This window comes from Chiroxiphia lanceolata, chromosome 4 (assembly GCF_009829145.1).
Source record: "Chiroxiphia lanceolata isolate bChiLan1 chromosome 4, bChiLan1.pri, whole genome shotgun sequence".
NCBI lineage: Eukaryota > Metazoa > Chordata > Aves > Passeriformes > Pipridae > Chiroxiphia > Chiroxiphia lanceolata.
The window spans coordinates 53,997,421-54,013,498 of NC_045640.1; the positions used below are offsets into that span (position 1 = coordinate 53,997,421).

Here is a 16,078-nt window from a genome sequence, read left to right on the forward strand (position 1 = left end):
CAAATAATTAGAAACATCTGTTTCTACTTTCCAGCTGGAAAGATTAATAAAGATTGCAATGCAGAAAACAAAATATTGTCATTAAAAAAGGAGGGCAAGGGCAGGTCCCCTTCAATTGGTAGGGGTAGAAAATAATGGGCTGAATTTAGAAATAGTTGCATGATTTGCATTAGGTAGATGTAAGATTATCTAAACCTTTATTTATGCTCTGATTTTGCTCATGGGTGCAAGCTCATCTTGTGGAAATGATTTACACTGAAATGAGCTTAAGCAAGGGCTTGCTTACATGGGGGATTAATGTGCACTAACAAGGGAATGAATCAACAACATAGCCTCCCTGTGTTGAACTGCTATGTAGATTCACAGTGTAGAAGTTTTATTTACTGTACAGAAAACTTGTCTATACAGTTACACCTACAAATTTTAAAGAAAAACAGTTAAATAATACTTAGGTATGATGAGATAGGAGCAATCTATGTGTGCCAGCTACCAGATAGTACTTGCCAAGTTCCTTGTAATTTCACTCATAGTCCATATAAGGGGTAATTTCAGTATGAAGCACCACCTGGTTTGAAATTGCAACAAAATTTGGGAATTAATTAATATCTTGTAAATATGAATATCTTGTACATAGGAACTCCTGAAGCAGCAAACAGAAGGTTGTTGCTATGTGGTGACTATAGTAGAGCTAGCGATCATCGGATATTTTTCAAAAGATGACGTATTTCAAATGAAGATTTGTGGAAAATATTCTTAATAAATTTGGGTATTAAAAAACCCCCAAACCAAATCAAAACAACAATTATGTATGTTCCAGTTAACAGTACTGCCTTTCAACACCACACAGTAAGTTCAGATTAATTCAGTCCTCAGAAAGTCAAATTAAACCGCGATCATCCACATGTGGAAATGTTACTTTTCTTGTCAGTCTCCAGGTGACAGCCTTCTTCCACAGCTCGTTCCAATCAGTTCACATGTCAAAGCAAGGAGCACTCAAACACATATTTATAGCGTGCATTTAATCAAAATGAAAATTGGTTTAGCCAACAGACCTGTGAATTCAACGCAGTCCACCCAAAAGCGACAAACGGGCACAGAGGCTGCCAGTGCTGTGTGCAACAGGACAAACAGCAAAGCCAGATGGATACCAAAGTCAGACATCTGCTCCAGACCTAGGCAGGTGTTCATCCAGACTGAGACCATACGTAGCACTAAACCTGCATTATATGGGAAATCTGTTGTTTAAACATGTCTTAAAATGGCTTTTGGTGGTCTTTGCAAACACATGCTTCTTCTTCCCAACACCCCCCACGGTAATGTTATCTCAGGAATGTCCTGGGAAGGTGTCCTGAGGTGTTTCCCATTGGCCTTTGTTAACCCCTTCCTGTGACTGGGTGTTCCTGTAAGCCCCTTGAGACTTCTAATTGGTTACTCTGTGAATCCTCCTAAACCCTATAAATGTAGCATCCCCAACAATAAACTCTCTCTTGCCTCCTCTCCACGCCCGGTGTGCTGTCTCTGTGCCTGCCATGGGACCACGTGCGGGGGGGGAGGGGAGGGCACCTCTCCCCTCCAGGCTCAGGGCCAGAAGAGACCCCTGAGAAAACCCCTGGAGTTCCCTTTCCCCATCCTTCAAGACGTCGGAATGGTTCCTCAGATGGAAACGGAACTAGAACTGGGCCGCCCCACGTCGTGGGTGGGGAAAGGGATCCAGAACCATAAGTTTGTGCAAAAACCTTGAGAATTTTTTTCTACCATAAAATATGTATCTAGTTCCATTCCAGCAATTTGCTTCTGGGTTGTTACTGAAATGAACAGCCAGTTGAAGAAAAAATTTAATATTTGATTTCAACACTGATTTGTGGTACGTATGCTTAAGACCTCATGTTCAGCACAGCCTCTGCTTTGACGAGATGCTTTCTTTCAGGCCCTTGATATCTGTGTTTAAACTTCTCACAAGCAATCTAATGATGTATGGCTGGGGATGGTAGAAAAACCTCAAAAATACCCCAAAGAGAAAACCATCAAAATCTGATCAACTTCTCAGTACCATGAGAATAAACCAGACAGATACTCAACAAAGTAGGCATACTCAGATGTCTACATATTCAGACAATTGAGTCAATGTAAGCAAGGGATATTAATAACTCATATAATTTATAATTAATGAAATATTATATTAAAATCATGCACCTGAGAACCACACAGCAATCAGAAACAAACAATAAAAGTGAAAGTAATTTAAGTTTTAATATCAGTCTGCTAGTTATAAAGCTGTCTAAGTCATATTTTCATCTCTGGAGACTTATAAGAACCTTAAAATGTAAAGTCTATTCAGGAAAGCACAGAGACATTGCTTTCTATATACATCTTCAGCCACACCACTGAAATCAGTGATAAAAGACACATTTGCTTCTCAGACTACAAAAAACCAAAAAATACCCCTAAGAACAAATATCAGCCCAGCTGAAAACAACCTGATTCATGTTCCAGCTTGAGCACTATCTGCATGGCCTGGATAGGGGTTAGCAAACATGACACCTAACTCAAAGTTCTACAACTTATTCTACACAGTGTGCCTGCACAGCGCAGCCTTGGGAGGAACACTGTGTTACTCGCTGCCTTGTTTTTTGTGGGGAAGCACTGGCAACTAACTAGCACACTTTTTTTTCCCCCCTTCCTAAATCCAAGTTACTATAATCAGACCTTGAGGCACTGGACTTTAATTTCAAGACCCGAAAATTTTAAGGCAAGACACCAAAGGCATGTTTCCCGAGAGCATTTCTTTTTCAGTACTAGTTGTACTTGCATAATCCAGACAAGGTAGCACTAAGCAGGTCTTCACAACATTTTCCTCTACAGAAATTTTATGTTCTATTTAAACATATCCAATTCTAGCCCGAGATCTAAAAGAACCAAATTCAACCACGACTGAAGAATTTTTGAAAAACAAGCAAATAGAAACCCACTACCAGAAGCTGTTAATACTCAGTTGAGGACACAGTGCAACTTTCCCTTATTATCTCTCACAGGCTTGCATGCCAGCACAGACAGCTCCTTAATGTGACCCCTGAGACATTCACCATATTGCCCCCTTGGCCATAAACACTATCAAATTTATCTGGTGCTATGTCCAAGTGCACCTCAAATTACAACACCAGCTATGCACACTTAGGCAGGCAGCACACTGAACACATCTAATCAATGCTGACACTGCATCAAAATTAGCTGGACTATCACAGTCCAGTGCATATTTGTTTGGCCATGAGGGAACAGACGAGTGTTAGCACAGTGCAACAACAAAGCATTATGCAGAAATCTCAAGATATATATTTTTTAGAGCCTTAGAGCTTGCTAGAGAAAAACATGGGTGGTCAAAACATGATATAGTGGTTAATTCCTTCAATGTAATAAAGTCATAGGTTATTTTTCTCCCTCTGAGTATCCTACTGCTAACTGTGGTTCTTTAATAGTCACATGAAGTTCGCCTAAAAAAAGAAATCCTGTTATTCTATGTTTGCTACTCGGTGGCAAAGGTGTTTTGAACTCACTGGCGCTGTAACCCTTGGGGATAACATGGGCTCTTCACCTGAGCTGCTCTCCCTTCTCCACCTCATTTGAGCTCCTGTCTGTTTATCATGGTCTGTTTTACTCATCCCAGGGTGCCAGAGTATCACTACTCCCATTTCACCAGCCACAGATTCCTCTGACAAGGATGCTCCCACTCCAGCCTGCCCACTACACATCAAAAGCCATTTCATCAGCTGCCACTGTTTGCTGACAACACAGTGTCACAGCATCCATCACCTGCCCAGATCAAACCCTCTCCCACTCCATCAGCCCCAGGCTTCAGGACGAGCAGCAGTGAACTCAGCTGCCGGGTGATGCTCACATGTTACTGGATTTAACAGAGGCACAGGAAGAAACGTCTCTGTCCACAGATGTTGGCAACACAATTCGAAATTCTCATCTCTGTCAGTGGCTTCTGATCTCTGCTCTGAGCTTTCAAAGACCTTGAACATATATTCTGGCTTCTGGGCATCTAGATTTTTATATTTAATTTAAAAAAAAAAATTCTTCCTTACTGTTGATAGCTGAAAGCAAATCCTTCACCAGCCACCTCTAGCTTTATGCACCTTATCTAGATGTTAGTAGTCTTTTCATTCCACTGTTCAGCTTCTTGGGGAGACTCACTCACCTGCTGCAGAAAATCTGTGGATCTGCGGAAATTGCTCTGAGAAGAGGGCCCTGCATTTTAAACACATACCATGAAAACACGTGCTTATTTTAAGGACTGTGAAAAAAAGCCCTATCAGCTGACATTAGCTTTTCAAAGGGTGATTACAAAATGAAAACACACCTCAATAAATCAGTTAAGGCAAGATGTTAGTAACTTATCCTATACTACTGCTACTTTTTAAAAATATATATAGCTAATAATTTTCATCAATGTAGTAATTTTGTTCCTGCTGGATTCCCTGCTCTATATTTATTCTGTCAGCTGTGAAGAAGTGTGGTGAATGATGAAGGAAGCACAAATGATAATAGTAGAATTACACTTCCCTCTCTAACTACATTACAATAAAGTTTGTTTACAATTTTTACTAGTTGAGCATAAAGAACTGCAGATTTAGCAAAGAATCCACCTCGCTCTATACATTTCACTATTTACAAACAAACTGATTTTTCTTCTGCAGGAAATATTCTTAACTGAAGGCCTGAAACCGGAGACATTCTTAACTAGGGTAATTTCCATATTTCAACAAGAAATTTTGCTCATGGATGACAGGGTGGGGGTGAAGGGCAACTAAACTTCTTGATGCCATTTGCTTCATTCCATCATGTACATTTGGGAACAGGAAAACTGCTAGAAGTAGTCAGATCAGAGGCCCACCATCTCCTGTGTCTTACACCTGATAGTAACTGGTAACAGAAGCTTTTAGGGGAAGAACATGGGGAATACAGTAAGGGAGCACTCTCCATCTGCCAACTTCAAGCAAATTTTTTATATTAAGTATAAACACTGTAGCATTTAGTTTCTGCTTAGATCAAAGAAATGTCTGATCGCTCTAAGCTGAGGTTTATTCCATGTAATATCTGTTTGCTTCTGTTTAATATTCCTGTGTTCATGGAAGTGGGGATGTGCAGAAGGCAGAGCCAGACTCTTCCCAGAGGTGCACAGGGAATGAACAGAGGTAACACATGCAACTTGCAGCAGGCAAAGTGTTCAGTGAAATTCTGAAGCACAGAAACAGGGACTCAGAAGGGCTGCACAATCTTCATTCACAGAACATTTCAAAACGTTGAAATTAGCCCTGCTTGGAGCAGGTGATGGTACTTGACAACCACCATTCCAACCTAAAATATTCCATAATACCAGTAATAAAACCTCCAAAACATACAGTTAAAGAAATAAAGGTTTAAGCCATAAGTGAAATGAAATATTATTTCAGTTCCTTGAGGACAGGTATTCTGTCTCAGTAAACTGAAAATCTTCCTACCTACCTTATTTTACCTTCAAAAGGAACTGGGAATGACATCCAGAGCCAAGTGAACCTAAGTATGTGTTTTGCACCCACAGACTCTAGACTAATTTCAATTGATAATCTCTATAGAGACCATATTTCTTGGATAGGAAGGCTGCAGTTAAGTGCTCCTCTTCATTTATAACTCTCTTTCCTACTGTGGCTTTAAATCCTGCATGAATAGAACGATTTCCAGAGGTTTTAGGCACTTCACACCTATTGATTGCACTGGTGGCAAAACACCTACTCTTCTCCTGTGGTGTTGAAAATACTCCCTAGTGTTTATCTGCACTGTTAGGTGCATAAGCATCATGAAAACTTTGCTTTGAAATATTTTATGAATAATTTTAGAGGATTTAACTGGATCACTGATACAATGTTTAGTCCAATGGCCTAATGCATTTTAGTCTAACAGATTCCCACCAGATATTCTACATAGTTCAGAATAAAGCACAGGTAATGGAGATAAAGGAGATGACTGGGAAGAGAAAGAAATTGAGTGAAATATATTCAGGATGACCCATCTCTGCAGCAAAAGGCAAGTCTTTATTGCCAAATGAAATCGTTTGTCACTAGTACAACTTCCCTTAACTCTCTAAAACAAGGAAAACAAACTCTCATCCAGAAAGGAGATCATTGGTTTTCTAGTCACGTGGAGGGTGAAGCACTTACGAATTCCTTGTGGATTTAGCTTTGCTAAAGGAACAAAGAGACCAATGTCAAATGAACAAGTGAAACCTGCACCTCCACTTATCAATAGAATCTACTGCTGTACTGAAGACATTTCAAAAATTGAAGCAACACTGGCAAACTAATAAGAAACTGCAATATAGGCATAATTAGAGACAAATTACGTCAATCAAAAGACTCCCAGATTTCTAGAACAGTGAACTAATGAAGCATGCATTGACACATTTGGTGGGAATAGGTGTGTATAGTAAAAGTAATTTCTGTATCTCTCAAAAAACTTAATTATCTCATGGCAGTGCACATCTTGAAAGAAGAAACAACATCTCACACAAAAGCAATTACCTTTACTTTGGCTTGGAGAAGCATTAAGACAACTTTGCTATTGCAGTGAAGGAGCTTCATCCTTTCCCTCTCCACTGCTCTGTATAACACACTGAAAATAGGGATGATGTAGTTGTTTTTATGTGGTCTCTTGTTTTAATTCTGCAGACCACTTTTCAGGACTTTATAAAAGCTAACAGAAGTTTTAGCATATCTGTAATAGGAAACACCATCTTCCTCTCACCCTTGCCATAATCGTTGGATATGCAGAGGATTTAAAGCAACTCCTATCCTATATTGCTGTTGCAATATAGGATGATGAACCATGATGAATTACCAGAAAAGAAAATCTCAGCAAAAGGTAGCTTCTTTTTCTGGTTTAAGAAGAAATCTGTCATTTTGCAAAAATTAGCCTTTATTTTTAAAAGCATATAAACAAGTCAGCAAAGTAATATGCACCAGAGAATCTGACAAAACAAAAGTAAGTCTAACAAAGCCATGTGCCTGTCTCAAGTCATGTCCATACTAGATTTGAGTTCACACCGGACCTTTCTCTGTCCACCCAGCTCCAGAAAAGCATCACATTAAAGAGCATCTCTCAGTGCAAAAATGGGCGAGGGAAAAATTTGCTCACAACAGCTGTGGGGGTAAGAAAGAAAGATACTCAAGTTTTCTCCACAAGTAAAAGCCCACTGAACACAAATAGTTACTATTAGTTGCAAAGTTGCACTGAACTTTAGCAAAAGTTTATTGCTAGTTTTCTTCTGATCAAGCACTAAACACTGAGCTATTAACAGCATGCAAAGCGATTTCACAGTAATTAATTCTGAATACAAAATAATTCTACTACAAATGGGTTACTTAAGGGTCTTGAAGCATTATCCAGGACACCACCAGCAGGCTACTACCTCCTGTGCTATGGAGGAGGGACCCCAAATACTAGGGATTCTTGCAGCCGTCCAGCATTAGAGACAAACTGCCTTCCCTCATCAGCTGCTTGAGGAATAACTAACTGACTGGCACTTACCTACAGCACTGCCATTAGAGTTTTCCAAAGCACCAGCATTAAACCAGGGTCTCCCTGGTGCTCTTGAAGTCACTGCTAACCTTCTAATCCCCAGTTTTGATACAATGGTCTCTCCAGTGCCAAGGAGGGAGGGGCCTTTTTACTACAGCAGTGGCATGGTGAGCTCAATACTGCAAGTTTCTAAGCCTTTTTCACTCTTTTCCTTTATCATAATAAACTCAACGACATTATTTGAATATTAGCACAAGTTTCAGTATACAAATCGTAGCAAAAGAAATCAGATACATAAGAAACCATGCATATTTTTTCATTCTCAACAAAAAGCAAGTAATTTATTGAACACTAAAGTTATTGGTTGCAGAAAGTTCAGTGGAAGTACTTTGTCCTTTTTATAATTAAAACCCAAATAAATTTCCTTCTCACTCAAGTCCTTTTGCAGACATTGCTAAGTTAACAATGCCCAAAGAAAGCATGCTCCTTCCTATTGCTCTATTAGCTCTAGATTACCTGTAGCTATTGAGACACTGACCATTTCATCATCCAGTCAGCAAGGGTTTAGTTTCACCTAGTCACTCATTTCATTGGCAGCACAGCTGTGCTGATGGCAGTCAGTCCAAGGTATCAGGCATATATCTCCACCTGGCACTCAAGTCTTCTAGTCTGCATCCTTTATTAAACTTCTGGTTTGTTAAACTCAGCAGCCTCTCACAGTGCTCTGCCCATTTGCTCAGCAAGAATCAGAAAACTCCATCTCCCTATTTCCTCTGCTTTCTGCTTAGGGTATGTTTCAACTTTGCAAATGCTGTCAGACAAAGCTGCTAATACCACTCCCTGGGCTGCTCCCAGCAGGACAGCTGGTAGCTCCAAGCTCAGACCTAACTGCAACAGGCTGCCTCAGAGGTGTACGCAGTGATCCAGCTGCACAGCAGCCCAAGTCTGCACCCTTGAACCATGCCATGCATCCTGCCTGTGTCACATCACACTTTAAGCTAGTGGCTATCATCTGCATCAGGCATTTCTGACTGCTTAGTTATCTACTTGCTAAGCATGCTCTCAAGTCCCAGTGTCTACCAAACTACATGTGAAGCTTGAAGAGTATCTTTTTATTTCAACATTTCCTAGAGTGGCTGTCCTTTCCGCAGAATTTATAAAAGGTGTCTAGAGGCCATATTCTTCAGTGTTTTAGTAGAGTGCAATCAGCTTGTGCAAGTCAGTTTGATGTTTGCCTCTCAGTTGCATTATGAACAACTACTTCAATTCACTTGCACCTGTATTCTAAGATTTCCTACTTTTCAGGGCTCAGAGAGCTTGACTTGTATTGCAGCTTCAACGTCTTGTAACTCCATGTTTCTTGCTAAGTTTGCGTAACTTCAAAAAACTCCTGGGTACCTTGATACCAAAGGCAGAATCATCTCATCCAATAACATCACATTATCATGCTCTGGTGGTTCTGGAGTGTTACCAGCCTCATTTAAGCACCTGCAACAATATGCAGACACATGTCTCTATTGTGGGCCCAGTCTGAAGTGTGCAATGAATTCTGCTTCCAACTCTGCTTAGCCAAGGGCTGCTGGAATAAGCAGACCATCTTCAGCAGCCACCTTCTCCCTGCAGATTGCCCCCCCCAGATCATTGGAAATACAGGACATCCTGGGTGGGGGTGAAATTTGCAGCCTCTGAAGGCACATACACACGTTTTTGCAAAGCTAAGTTTATAGTGTGAGAAAGTAATGTAGGATGTGAACTAGCTCAGAATTTGGTGAGTTGTATACTGACAGGGAACAAAACTTGGATTTCCTCAGAAACTTTAGAGAAAATTTAACAGCAAAAATAATGCAAAGTGCCATCATGATAAAGATTAAAAAGACAAAATAAACTAAAAGTTAAGACCTTTAGCAGTGCCAGAACACTCTCAGTACAGTTAAATAATTTGGAGTTATGAGTTACATGCTCAACCTCCTGTTCACTTGCCATTTGTTTATTGCCTAAAAAGACTCTATAAAAGGCTTGCCCAACTTTTTTGTGACTTATTCCAGGACAATGACCTGTTGCAATGAGACAAAATCTACAGTTTCCCTCCAAAGCTGAAGTTTCTCCCATAACCTTTTCCACTCTCCAGACTAGAAAGAGAAACAGATATTCTTGGTAGAAATTCTTTGAAGGATAGGACTGGGCTGGCTAATAAAATAAGTCTAGGCGAGTTATCAAAGTTTCAGCAGTAAATTTTCTATCCTAAAATCTCTACAAAATATTGTAATGGTATAAGGTCAGGGTGTACAGGGATGGGGTTATATGAGGACAGAGGTACATAGATTCTTCATATTTAGTTTGCTGACCTATCTCAGTCTTCTGGCCCAAATCATCATAACTAATTTGTAATGAACAAGAAAATCCTCTTTTCTTTATGAATGTGTTCAAATAATCCTAGCTAATTGTATAAACAATTGACAAGCCTCTCTGTGGCATTTCATTTAGGTCACTTTGCATTACATTAATCAGCTCCACAAAAGCATAACAGCTCTGAAATCTGCTTTAGAACTTCATTAATATTTACTTTTTCATCAAAATTTTCTTTCTATTATTGACCAGATCACAATAAGGTTTAATCAACTAGAGCTTGATGATTCAACAAATTTAAGCAACCTCCTGTTACATCCTCCTCTGTATAACCAGTTTTCCCATCAGCCAAACTCCAAATAGATCCTAAAAATCTAAACAGCAGAAAGAAAATACATTTCCCTTTGGGAAGAGCTGGGTCAGATGCCCACACACACACATACACATGCACACAAATTCACTACATCAAAACACTTAAATGAGATTTTCCTTTTAAAGGAGAAGCAATTCATTGAAACCATTCCTTAGAAAACAAAGAAGAAGGGAAATGCTCCCTTCCATTCTCTCTGCCCAGCTCTCACTTTCTGAAGCCTTCCTCCTGACACGTACTTTTTGGATTCAGCCGAAAGCATTTCCCTTCCCTCCGCACATCCGCTCTGTGCAGGGCTGCCGAGCTGCGACTCATCCCGAGGAGCGCTTGAAATCCCAGGGTTTAAAAAGCCTCTCGCAAGCCCCTCCTGGGCTGCCAGCCGGCCAGCCCCGGCAGCTTATCGAACCGCAGCGTGAGCCCCCAGCAAACCACACATCCCGTTATTCAGCCTCACTGGCCGCACCACAACTGTTTCAAGTGCAAAAAGATGGCTTTAAACCAACCAACCAACCGCACCCAAACCGAAAAAAAAAAAAAAAAAGAAAAAAAGAAAAAAGAGGTATAGATATATATTGATTTTTTTTAAAAAAAAAAAAAAAAAAAAAAGAATGGACACCCAGAGGAACTCGTTTCCAGGGCAGCCAAACCGGGTACCTCTGCCCAGCCCATCCCGAGCCCCCGATGGTACTACCCCCGAGGCTGGGCATCCTTGGACAGTGAGTGCCCAGGGCTCTGCCTGCTGCGTACCTGCATCCCGCAGTCCCGACCAGGCAGCCTGGGCAGCCAGGGATGGAGGGCGCCGTCTGTGATTTCTCTTGTGGCCTCTTATGCCACTCGCACTCGTGGCCTCTTATGCTTTTGCTGCGAGGAGCCCGGCTCTGCCTTCCTTCCCTGGAACCCCCCTTTAGGTGGCTGCAAACAGCAGCCGGGCATCCCCCGCCGCCCCCCCTTCCCTCGGCCTCTCCTGGCTGGTCAAACCCGGCCCCGGCTTTCTCCTTGCACGCCCTGTGCTCCATCCTCACGGCCCCTGAACACACCCATGGATGGGTTAGGGCGGCTCTGCCCTACTGCACGTGTGAGCAGCCACATGCCTAACTCATAGCTGGGTTTCTGGCAGGGCTGTCAAGGAACTGGGACAGGGTACAAAACAGATGCTTCCCAGCAACTCATCTGGAGTTACCAAAGTTTAATTTGCAGAATATGCCTTGACATCCAAACATCTCCTGTTCACAGCAGTGAATGGGTCACAGGAATTTTTTACATAAACTTGTTGATGTCATATTTATAAAGCTGAGCATTTTGGAAGCACTGAAACACCATGGAAAGAGCAGGGATCTGATAACAGGCATGTTCTTTGAGAGCCTGGGCAGAAAGACATCAGGAAAACAGTTACATTTCTATGTCTGTATATATTTTCTCAATATATTAACAATGTTTTTTACATACCTAGTTTCAGTGTTCCCCTTTTAAAAGGCATGTATGGAGAGCATGTGTGAGACTGAGCTTTGTCCTGAGAAAAAGAGGTTCAAAGTAGTAGAGACAGGAGTAGAAACAGCAATTAAAACACAATTCCAGGTACTTACGTGGTCCTTTCATCTCGGGTATGATAGTGGTCACAGCTTCTCAGGAGAATCTCAAAACTATTTCTGCCCACAGATTAGGTCCACCTGTTGACTTGGTCTCTTTGATCTGCCGATTACAGATATGTTTGCAAGTGAACTTCAGTTCTTTCCGTTACTTTATATGCTTCAAGTTCAAATCCACCTAATGACACATACATTAGACATCATTACAGTTATACAGTTATTTTTTTCTTTATTGCACCTCTCTATTATCTAAATGATGTGGTCCATTGGATTATTCCTATTTCCCTTAAAAATATTATATTGATGTTCTAGATGTACCATGAGGCATAAAAATTTTGATTACCTTACAACTTTTTCCATAAACATGGGCTTTATGAGGACAATTTATACACAATTTTGGAGCTACTTTATACTTTATTTTCAGTTTCAGACCCTGTAGATTCACATTTTTTGGCTGATAACATATTTTATCATTAATGTGCTTTACATTTTCCTAAAGGTAACAGAGGCCGCATGAGAAATTATCAGACCTCTAACATCCACAGATGAGTTCCCTTTTTTCCTTTACTTACAGGAGTAAGTAAATGCTGGAAATACTGCTCGTGGGAACAATCAGAGACCTGACAAACTGCTCAGATGTCTTTCTGAGGAGTTGTTTTCTTTGCTCGTGTTGTTGTTCACTCCCATGTCTGCAAGGTGGAGCTTAAACTTCTCTGAGGTCAGGCCACTACACACAATACCTCACAGAGCTGGACTCAAAATGAACCCTATTTTCTGTGAGATATTCTGATTAAAGCTAAGAATTGGATGCCAAGGGAAAGTTAAATGCCAACTAAAGCAAACTTCTTCAAGTTTCAGACTTGTTTAGACTGACAGGGGTTTGATTGACAGTTTTAGTTGGCTCCATGAACGACAGTATTTGGGTATAACTAAGCCTCCGGCTAGAGGCTTACTGGACTGCTGTCTCACACATCTCTCTTCCCTGCACTCACACCAAGATTAGTTCTTCATCAGGCCTTTCTATTTCAGCTGTTTGTAATTAATCCTAGGACATGGGAAAACACAGTAAATCAAGCAAGTACAACCAAAGTATTTGGGCTCACTGAACTTTATGAACTGCATGTGCTTAAACTCACCGTGTGTTTGAGTATAACCACTGAAAATCAACGTCTTAAAATTACTCACTGGAAACAGATTACTCAAGTAACGGGAGAAGCAGGTAAGGGAAAAAACTGCCTAAAAAAGGTCAGATAAATGTCTGAGACAGTCAAGATCCTAGACTAAGACACTGATGGTAGTAGTTCAATGTAGAGAATTAAAGAAACCAACCAAACATTGAACAAAATGCAGGAAAGAAGTATATGTGGTTGTTTGGGGTTTTTTTTTTAAGAAAATGGAGCAGAATCATTTAGGATGAATAATAGCACTTTATGTTTCTATGACACCTTTCATCCCACAGGATCCCAAAGCAGTTGGCAAATTTAACAAATTGAAGGACGTTATCCGCTGTACACTGAAATAATTTTATCTGTCGCTACAGGCATCCTTGCTGGAGCAAAAATCAGTATCTGTTTAACAGGTTAGATCTGCTGTGACAAACACCACATCTAAGCAAAGCTACAAGGAGAGTATAATTGTCAACAGCTGGAACTAGTGCTGAATCCTGGATTAAGCAGTTGTTAGGAGAAGTCTGCTGGTATTTTTCCAGTTACCACCAGTGATGATGACTTTTATCACAGATCTTGCAGACTTGCCATGCCCAGGGCAGGCTTTCTCATGACCCATCTCCTCAGGGCACCCACCTCAGCATGAGATGTCTTCACATCCCATAGTCCCCTTCCTTGCAACACTTGAGTGTTACATTCACCAGACAGAGAGAAAGCAGAGATAGACTGCAAACATCCAGGCACAAAAACAGACCCAGTGGTCAATCAAGAGGTGCTGTACACTTTGAATCATAGAATAGTTTAAGTTGGAAGGAACCCTTAAAGGTCATCTAGTCCAAGCCCCATGCAATTAACAGGGACATCTTCGACTAGATCAGGTTGCTCAGAGCCCCGCCAACCTGATCTTGAATGTTTCCAGGGATTGGTCATTCACCAGCTCTCTGGGCAACCTGTTCCTGTGTTTTTCCAACCCTTATTGCAAAAAACCTCTTTCTTCTGTGTAATCTAAACTGGCCACCTTTTAATTGACTTAAGCAGTCAACTTTGATCTGAGCCTTCACCAAGGTCATCTTTCTTTCATTGCAGTCTTAATTCTGGCAACACAGCAAGTTTCAAATACGTTTCACATTAAACAGACCACTCACATATGCTGCTTCTTAAGGCAAGGGTCTGACAACAGCCTTCCTGACCAGCTCCTTGGAAATCTCTGAACAGTAGAGTTTAGCCAAGCAGGCTACATTCAGTTACAGGCTACTATCTATAATGGCAAGGGGAGCAGAGTCATGCTGCAAAGCTCCTGCAGGCTACAGATTCAGTGGGATGGGAATGAGTTTCCTACTCCCCTTGTCTAAGAGTCATATCAGGGATCTCAGTCCTTTTTATGGCCAGTTGTGGCCATACTTGTGGTCACCCATGCTATGATCACTGAAGAGTAAAAAATAAGGTGAGCACAGCATGATTATTAAAATAAACTGAGGCCAAAACAACAAAAACTGGCAGAAAGAGATACCAGTGGCCACTGAACTGGTACATTCTAGCTTTAAAAAGAAAAGAAATAGCATCCAAATCCCTTTCCAGATGTGCTGTTGGACTAGGATACAATGTGTTAAAGATTGAAGAATCTACAGTCACATGCTCATTTTGGGATTGCACAGAGGCATGTTTGGAAATGTATTTTGAGCTGCAGAATAAGGAACAGGGAAATAAAACGTGGGAACAGAATCATATGCCAATGAGCAAAATGGATTTATTCAGCAGTCCATATCTTTCACTGGTTTAAAAAAAAACTACAGGGTTGATCTGGGAATTAATCTCAGGACTGTCATAAACTGCAGTGCAAACACTCAATGTCATCCTGCTGGGCTTCTGACAACTCTGAAAAGTCTTGCATGTTTCACATGGCAGCTGACACATTTTAATTGCAAAGGAAAACAAAGTGTTAGTACGGGTCAGGCCAGCTTGTCTTGTGAGTGAAACAACTGTAGAAACTTAAGGGCTTAGAAAAGCTCTCAAGAAATTCCCTGGTCAATCACTTCTCAGGTAGGGTTAGTCATCATGGAAAACCAACAGTTTTTCAAATGCTGAACACCTACATTATAATCTAAGTTTTAGGATATGAATGAAGTCATTAACATCAAGGTATGGGTTAGACTCAACCACAGAATTAGAATGTGTATCTCTGTGCTACAGTGCTCATGAGGGACAAAGAAGACATGACAGTGCTCATTGAGGACACATCTTATGCACAGGTCATTTCATCAGCAAAAATGTAAATCTGTACAAGCTGGACCCCTTTCTTCTCCTCCCCCACTAACAGGGCATATGTTAATGACAATGGTGGGGTTTAATTATGCATTTATCTTTTCCTTCTACTTTGCCTATTCCAAGCCTTCAGAAACTGTTGCTTGCTATCACTGAGAGGAAGAAGCTGAAGGTACCTGAGGTGATGGTCACCTGCTGGAACAGGGGCTTCAGCATAATTCCTATCCCCTTCTCCCAGCCCCTTCCCCCACAGAGGCTGATATCCCTCCTATTCCCTTATTTCACCAGCAGCAATGAGTTAGCAGGACTCAGAAACAACTTTGCATTCCAGGCTCACCCTTACCTAGAGTCCTTTCCATGGAAAGAACAACCCAGTCAAGATCCACATCTAATCTCATTCCTCAGGTGAAGACATTCATTTCCTCAGGTACAGAAAAGGATTTTTAGCCATGTCTTGTAGTCTTCATGGCCTTTGAATCTCCTGCCTCCCAAGCACAGGGTTGTCAGCACCAAGCCGCAGCCAAGGAGTGCTATCTCTGTTGGAGACACAAAATGGTAGGGGAAGAATAGCAAGTGTCAAAGGACTAGAAGGCAAGGGAAGAGGAATTCATAGTGCTCTGGAGTACTGGCTCTTAGTTTCCTCTCCTAGTGTACCCTCTGGAAAGGCTGTTTGAACAGGAATGGAAATGGACCTGTCCTGGAACAGGGACCTCAGACCAACATTTTGCTGCACCACCAATACTGTAAACTGACTCAAAATTATTGTTGTCTGACAAAATTTAAGTAACAAAATA

General features: G+C 41.1%; 1 protein-coding gene across 2 annotated transcripts in view; it reads right to left on the reverse strand.

Annotated features, from left to right (window-relative positions):
• Positions 1-15,682, reverse strand: part of LOC116786417 (melanopsin-like) — a 46,134-nt gene extending 30,452 nt beyond the window's left edge. For both annotated transcript variants that reach the window (XM_032686977.1, XM_032686976.1), the window contains exons 1-2: positions 15,628-15,682; positions 11,854-12,034 (exon numbers count right to left, since the gene is read on the reverse strand). The gene's annotated coding sequence lies outside the window, so the exon portion shown is untranslated. The remainder of the gene's footprint in view (positions 1-11,853; positions 12,035-15,627) is intronic.
• Between the last annotated feature and the right edge of the window lie 396 nt (positions 15,683-16,078).